We start from the raw sequence: 8,656 nt of genomic DNA, 5'->3' as shown, positions 1-8,656 counted from the left end.
AGGGGCAGATAGTGTTGAGGAAGCAGGAAGACTGCAGAAGGACTTGGACAGATTAGGAGAATGGGCAAAGAAGAGGCAGATAGAATCCAGTGTTAGGAAGTGTATAGTCATGCACTTTGGTAGAAAGTATAAAAGCATAGACTATTTTCTAAATGGAGAGAAAATTCAAACATCCGAGGTGCAGAAGGCCATCGAAGTCCTCATGCAGGGTTCTCTAAAGGAATTTAAGGTTTAGTTAGTGGTGAGGAAGGGAATGAAAGGTTGGCATTCATTTTGAGAGGACTAGAATATAAAAGCAAGGATGTAGTGCTGAGGCTTTATAAGGCATTGGTGAGGCCTCACTTGGAGTATTTGGAGCAATTTTGGACCCTTTATTTAAGAAAGGATGTGCTGACATTGGAGACAGTTCAGAGAAGGTTGACGAGAATGATTCTGGGAATGAAATGCTTATCGTAGGAGGAGCAATTGATGGCTCCAGAACTTTACTCGCTGGAATTTAGAAAAATGAGGTTGTGGGGGGGTGAGATATTATTCAAACCTATCGAATGTTGAAAGGCCTAGATTGAGTGGATGTTTCCTATGGTGGTGAAGTCTAAGAACAGAAGGCACAGCCTCAGAATAGAGTAATGTGTTTGAGAATGGAGATGAGGAACAATTTCTTTAGCCAGAGGGTGGTGAATCTTTGGAATTTGTTGCCACAGGCAGCTGTGGAGGCTAGGTCACTGGGAGCATTTAAGGCTGAGGTTGATAGGTCTTGATTAGACAAGGCATGAAAGGTTACAGGGCCAATGGGGTTGAGAGGGAAATTGTTCGGCCATGATGAAATGATGGAGTAGATTCGATGTGCCAAAAGGCCTAATACTGCTCCTGTATCTTAAGGTCATAGGTCTAAAATTCTGCAAATAGTTAGCAGGCTAGGCAGCATCTGTCAAGAGAGAAGTAGTTCATGTTTCAGACCCAAGACCTTCTAAAAAAACTGGGAAAGAGAGTGTTGTAGGGAAGGAATTGTGAGCGCTAATTATTAGTAACTGGAGATGTGGATTGTGCTAGTGTGGTAACAGGGTAGCACAAACAAAAGTAGGAACATGGAATGAAGCGGTAATGGCATCCAAGTTTCAGCAGCTCCTCTAATTGTGTTGTAGTACAAGTCCACTGTTGTTATAGAATATTGGGTTTACTGCTAGAGCCTTGGATAATCATTTTACTCTGTAATCAGGATCCAGTCTGTTACTTAACAGTTTTCCTGTAGCCACCATTCTGTCATCAAAATGTAACTTCACTGGTAATCTCGTACCAAACCCTTGCTCGGGTAGATCAGCTTTGGCTGTTCCCTGGTGCGCACCAGATTTAATAAATTGCCCGTTATTTGAAAAGCAACTCTGTGCGATCTTTCAGAGAGAAAACAAGTTAGTTTCAGTAGCAGAGAAGGCAGGGGAGAGATGATAGGTAGAGCAAAGAGAATATCACTAAAATGGTGAGACCAAACAAGTTAAGGGGTAAGTAGATTCAGATTGTACCAGAAGCTCTCAGATGTGAGCATACAGTAAGGCATTACATGGACAAGTCTTGGTGTGTTTTAAGATGTGGAGATCATTTTCGACTACCTTGTTCATAGTGGTTAGAACAAGGAAAGTTTTGCAATACTTATGTCAGGAGCTGCAATTGTGTTTTGCTATGGATGGGGGCAGGCCAAGCAAAGGAAGTGGCCAATGTTAGAGACGATGGCTGATCTGTGAAAATAAGGACTTTTCTGGTGATCTCCAGAGACTCAGTGACAAGGATTATATTGGACTTGGGTCTGAATGAGCTGAAAGTCCAACCTGCTGCTAGGGAATGAGACTAAACGATGAAACGTTTCATTGTGCACTGCCAACAGCTGCAGAAACAACTACAAAACAAGAAGAACCAATTTCCTCTGAGCTGGAGCCAAAGGTGGTTCTTTTTTTGATAAATTGTTGGCACACAGTGGTGCTTGCATTTACCGACACCAGTCCTCTGTGAATTTTAATGAAGTTCTTTGAGGTTTGTTTTACCGTAATGGACCAAACGACAAGCCACCAATTGGCCCTCGCACATGCCAGAAACACTTCACTTTAGCTTCTCCAAGTTTCGACAGTCCCTATAATACTTTTTATTTATATATCATGTTTTAGTGGCCCCACTGTAAAAACCAAAAATGCAACACTGTTGAAACCAACAGAGATCTGCGATGTTGCTTTAGTTGATCAAGCAGAACTGAACTTATGAATTCACAGTAAGCCTTCACAGCTAGCCAAAGAGGAATAGGAGAAGGCGGGTGTGCCACAGGGAGTGGGATAGTGGAGCTTGCTCAGGACTGGGAGCTGGAAGTCGGAGTAAGATGAGTATCAGGAACAGGGATAGGTAGTTCCTCCCTCAAACAAACTCTAAGATCACCGTGAAGCCATCGGTGTGGGGAAAACATGTTGAGGTTCACAGAGAAGCACAAAGCTCTGTGGGAAAGTTTTATTAAAACTGACCAAACTCCACAAAATAAAGTAACATAAACACAAGTGTAACATATAATCTGATGCAAAATTCTAACCTGGGACTACTGAAGGTACAATGTCAAATGATGCAAGCAGAGCCAGCGCCACAGTCAACCAATCGGAACAACGAGTCGGACCAATATAAACGAGAGCACTCCGCAGAAACAGCACTCGATGGTGTCACCTCGACTGGAGGTGAAACATTCGTGACCTAACCTCCAGGATCAGCCAACAACACTACAAATAATGCAAGCTGTCATGCGGTAAAACGAGCGCTGCATTCTGTGCTTTTTAACGTTTCAGATTTGCATTCAGTTAGTTTATTGTTATATATAGCAGGGTATAACAACACTGCTTTCTCACATGAAGTTTACAGAGTAAACAGCACCTATTGCGACCAGTATGCAGGGATTATGTAACTGTAACCGAGATACACCACCAACCCCTCTATCTCTACAAGTTGTCGGTTACGATCGAGGTCCACTTGCTCATCAGTTTATAACTTTATTACGTACTCTTTCACCCTATTTGACCTTAGACAGAACTCACTTCGACAAGCACACAGGTTAAAGGACAGTTCCGCTGACAATTGTTCAAATCTTCTCTTGCACCCTCCTTCCATTTTAAACCAAAAATCACACCTGTGACTATTTGAAGGATCGTTTCTGCCTCCCTCCTGATTGCCTTCTATGACAACATGAATTATCTGAGTGGCAGTGTTTGGAATCTAACAAAGATACATAGAACATAGAACATAGAAATCCACAGCATATTACAGGCCCTCTGGCCCACAATGCTGTGCTGACCATGTGACCTACTTTAGCGACTGCCTAGAATTTCCCTACCACATAGCCCTATATTTTTCTAAGCTCCACGTACCTATCTAAGAGTCTCTTGAAACCCCCTATTGTATCTGTCTCCACCACCATCGCTGGCAGTGTATTCCATGCACCCACTACTCTCTATGTGAAAAACTTACCTCGGTACCTTCTTCCAAGCACTTGAAAACTACACCCCCTTGTATGAGGCATTTCAGCCCTGGGAAGAAGCCTCTGACTATCCACACGATCAATGCCTCTCATCATCTTATACACCTCTATCAGGTCACCTTTCATCCTCCGTCTCTCCAAGGAGAAAGGGCCAAGTTCACTCAACCTATTCTCATAAGGTACACCCTCCAATCATAGAAACATAGAAACGTAGAAAATAGGTGCAGGAGTAGGCCATTCGGCCCTTCGAGCCTGCACCGCCATTTATTATGATCATGGCTGATCATCCAACTCAGAACCCCGCCCCAGCCTTCCCTCCATAGCCCTTGATCTCTTTAGCCACAAGGGCCATATCTAACTCCCTCTTAAATATAACCAATGAACTGGCCTCAACTGTTTCCTGTGACAGGGAATTCCACAGATTCACCACTCTCTGTGTGAAGAAGTTTTTCCTCATCTCGGTGCTAAAAGGCTTCCCCTTTCTCCTCAAACTGTGACCCCTCGTTCTGGACTTCTCCAACATCGGGAACAATCTTCCTGCATCTAGCCTGTCCAATCCCTTTAGGCTCTTATACGTTTCAATCAGATCCCCCCTCAATCTTTTAAATTCCAACGAGTACAAGCCCAGTTCATCCAGTCTTTCTTCATATGAAAGTCCTGCCATCCCAGGAATCAATCTGGTGAACCTTCTTTGTACTCCCTCTATGGCAAGAATGTCTTTCCTCAGATTAGGGGACCAAAACTGCACACAATACTCCAGGTGTGGTCTCACCAAGGCCTTGTACAACTGCAGTAGTACCTCCCAGGCAACATCCTTGTAAATCTAAAGGAGGGGAGGAGAAGATGGCAGTGCGGCACAGCACATGCGGCCACTCCGAAATTATATCAGTATTTGTTAAGTAGGTACCGTGCACAATCCTGATTTGATGGTGACAGACGTAAGAAGCACAGAGGAACATCTGGAGAAAACTTCTGAAATGCCCGGTTCGCTGCTGCTGCTACTGTGCAATCGAGAATCTCCAGAGGGAAGGCCCCAAAATCCCCGGCTTTGTCTGCTGCTAGCGACCGAGGCTGGGATCGAAGTGTTCAGCAGAGATGGTGCTCGGTACTTGGTGTCAGAGGGCTGGTCGGAGGTTCGATGTTATCGGACAACTCAGAGTCGGACTGTGGTCGGGCAAGGCAGGGAGAGTTATCTTCCTTCTCCCGTTTGCATGAGATGTGGGACTTTCGAGAGACTTTGAACTTTTTTTACTGTGCCCATGGCCTGTTCTTCATCAGGTTATGGTATTGCTTGCACTGTTGTAACCATATGTTATAATTATGTGATTTTTGTTAATTTTTCAGTCTTGGTCTGTCCTGTGTTTCTGTGATATCACACCGGAGGAATATGGTATCATTTCTTAATGCATGCATTACTAAATGACAATAAAGGAGGACTGCGTGTCCTCATAATCTAAATCTAAATCTAAAAGTGCCTGCTTCACTGGGGCTGCTACTGTGCGATCGAGAATCTCTGGAGGGGAAGGCCCCAAATCCTCGGCTTTGTCCATTGCCTGCTGCTGGGGCCGGGGTCGAAGTGCTCGGCAGAGATGGTGCTCGGAGCTCAGTGTTGGAGGGCTGGTCGGAGGCTCGAAGTTTTCGGACGGACTCAAGAGTCGGCTGTGGTTGGGTGCTTCCAGGATGCTGCATCGGCAAGTTTGCGGCGCTGGAGGTTCATGGCAGGGAGAGAGTTTCTCCCTTCTACCGTCTGTGTGAGATGATGGGACTTTCGAGAGACTTTGAGACTTTTTTTTAACCGTGCCCATGGTCTGTTCTTTATCAAACTACGGTATTGCTTTGCACTGTTGTAACTATATGTTATAATTATGTGGTTTTTGTCAGTTTTTTTAGTCTTGGTTTGTCTTGTGTTTCTATGAAATCATATTGGAGGAACATTGTATCATTTCTTAATGCATGCATTATTAACTGACAATAAAAGAGGACTGCGTGTCCTCATAATCTAATCTAATCTAAATCTCCTCTGATACTTGGATGGAGAAAATGTTGAAGTTATTATTGAGTTTTTCCCGTGATGGTTACATTTGAAAACACTGATTAGGAGCACGGCTGACAATATGTGCTATCTTATTATCTGTCAGACACTTGGTAATTTTATGCCATGGGCCAATACCATTAAGCAGGGATCTATGGATCCCAGGTTGGGTACCTCTGTGGAGATATGGTGGCATAGCCTGTGTCTGCATAAACAATCACATCTAGATTTCTCTTCCAGCTCACAAACTGTTTGAGAAGATTAGCCCTGCGTCTGGGCCTACCACTGCTACTCAGCACAGAGATTTCGGTCAATTTCTGATCAATTTCAATTTACCAATAATTATGTATTCTTGCTGAAGAAATGACTATAATGGGAAGGATGGGGTTGGAGTGTGGTGGGGTACGGGAATTAAGGGATAGAATATCACCAGGAGCAGGGGAGAGTGGGAGTATGACTGAAACCAGGGAGTGCAGAGGGTGGATTCATCTGGAGATGAATAACCGGAGAGCAGGGTGGCTGGAGAGTGTCCCAGACCAGGGAACAGGGGCTGGAGTTGTCCCTGACCGGAGAGCAGGGTGGCTGGAGAGTGTCCGAGATCAGGGAACAGGGGCTGGAATTGTCCTGTGGCTGGAGAGTGTCCCAGACCAGGGAACAGTGGCTGGAATTGTCCCTGACCGGAGAGCAGGGTGGCTGGAGAGTGTCCGAGATCAGGAAACAGGGGCTGGAATTGTCCCTGACTGGAGAGCAGGGTGGCTGGAGAGCGTCCGAGATCAGGGAACAGGGGCTGGAGTTGTCCCTGACTGGAGAGCTGGGTGGCTGGAGAGTGTCCGAGATCAGGGAACAGGGGCTGGAATTGTCCCTGACTGGAGAGCAGGGTGGCTGGAGAGTGTCCCAGATCAGGGAACAGGGGCTCGAGTTGTCCCTGACCGGAGAGCAGGGTGGCTGGAGAGTGTCCGAGACCAGGGAACAGGGGCTGGAGTTGTCCCTGACCGGAGAGCAGGGTGGCTGGAGAGTGTCCGAGATCAGGGAACAGGGGCTGGAGTTGTCCCTGACCGGAGAGCAGGGTGGCTGGAGAGTGTCCCAGATCAGGGAACAGGGGCTGGAGTTGTCCCTGACTGGAGAGCAGGGTGGCTGGAGAGTGTCCGAGACCAGGGAACAGGGGCTGGAGTTGTCCCTGACCGGAGAGCAGGGTGGCTGGAGAGTGTCCGAGACCAGGGAACAGGGGCTGGAATTGTCCCTGACCGGAGAGCTGGGTGGCTGGAGAGTGTCCCAGATCAGGGAACAGGGGCTGGAGTTGTCCCTGACTGGAGAGCAGGGTGGCTGGAGAGTGTCCGAGACCAGGGAACAGGGGCTGGAATTGTCCCTGACCGGAGAGCAGGGTGGCTGGAGAGTGTCCGAGATCAGGGAACAGGGGCTGGAGTTGTCCCTGACCGGAGAGCAGGGTGGCTGGGAACAAGGGCTGGAGTTGTCCCTGACCGGAGAGCTTTGGGAAGGGGTGCATGAGACCTGGGTCGGGAATGTGGCCAGAACTGAGAAGAGGAGCATGGTCAGGATTGGGAATGAGGAGCTTGGCCAGAATTTGGAGAGGAGGGGAAGAGCCAGGCTGGTACAGGGATCGGGAATCTGTCCCTAAGGGCAGGGAGCTGGAGCTGAAGTGTGGTCAGGACTTGGAGCAAAATGTGCTCGTGCCTGTTCCTGGGCTCAGTTGTGAGAGAAAGGGAGAAGCAGAGGGATCTCCAGTACTGTGCAAATTCTTGGGCATGCACATATCGCAAGGGTGCCAAAGGCTTTTACACAGCGCTGTATTTGTCAACGTGGGGTGGAGAGCGAGGCTGTAAATCTGGCAGGAGCAAGGGACGTTGAGAGCAGCAAGGGTGGAGTGCCGTGGGAGGGGTATCTATAGGAGGTGGAGGAGGAGTGCCGGGAGGGGGAGGTGGTGAGGGTGCAGACACACCCAGCCCTGAGACACCAGGGAAGGTCATTTCATTCCAAACAATTTGTTCATTGATCACCACAAAATGTCTCTCTGGTGCTTCCTGCTCCCTTCCCCTTTTCACAAGCATGATTCCCCTCTCCCTGCCCCCTTCTCATTCTCAGTCCACAATGGACACCCAGATCAGGTCAGGTTTATCATCACTCACGTATGTCATAAAGTGTGTTTTTTTTTGTGACAGCAGTACAGTGCAATACATAAAATTACTACAGTACTGTTCAAATGTCTGAGGCAGCCCAGCTATATATCTGTGCCCCAGACTCTTACCCAGGGCTATACGCAGGAAGGGAGAAAGAGGCAAAGCAACAAGGTTGGAAGAGACACGAAGAGGAGCAGGAACGAGGAATGGGAGAGAGGCAAAGCAGAGGTGGGGGAGGGGGAAATGTGACCACCACAGAGAGAGGAATGGAGAAAAAGACACCCACAGAACAGCATATGCAGTGCGAGGTCACGATATTGATCAAAAACTCCCAAAAAAGGTCCATGAGACATACTTGGGAGGTGTGCAGGAGAATTTAGGTAATGGTGGTGAAATAAAGATGATTACATTAATATGCCTTACTTTCCATGTGGAACTCAGTTCATGCTTTTTCACAACAGAAATTCAATCCGCACCGAATAACGGACTCTGAATACAAGTGTCTTGCCGCAGCAATATACTGCGTACTCACGTATAAATGCCGTGCAAATCAGTTCATCATAGCATTAATATTGAGAAAGCTGAGGGGGAGAGAGAAAGAAATATAGTCTGAAGCAGTGTTAAAGATTGTCAGGTCTATAAAAGGTCCCAATGACAGTGAGGAAGAAATCGTTTCAAACTTTGTGTTCTGGGTCATCAGCCTCCTGGGACAATTCTGCCTGACGTTGCCCAGATGGTGGGGATCCCTGATGATGGAGTTTGCCTTCCTGAGACATGGCTTACTTATTTATTTATCGATCTAATTATCTATTTATTTAGAGAAGTGGCAGGGGACAGGCCCTTCCAGCCTAAGGAGCTACACTGCCCGGAAACGTACCTATGTAACCCTGGCCTAACCACAGGCAAATTTACAATGACCAATGAACCTACTAACCAGTATGACTTTGGACTGTGGGAGGAAATTGGAGCACCCAGAGGAGAGACATGCACTCA

The sequence above is a fragment of the Mobula hypostoma genome, chromosome 3, assembly GCF_963921235.1.
Source record: "Mobula hypostoma chromosome 3, sMobHyp1.1, whole genome shotgun sequence".
Classification (NCBI taxonomy): domain Eukaryota; kingdom Metazoa; phylum Chordata; class Chondrichthyes; order Myliobatiformes; family Myliobatidae; genus Mobula; species Mobula hypostoma.
This window is presented reverse-complemented; position numbering follows the sequence as displayed.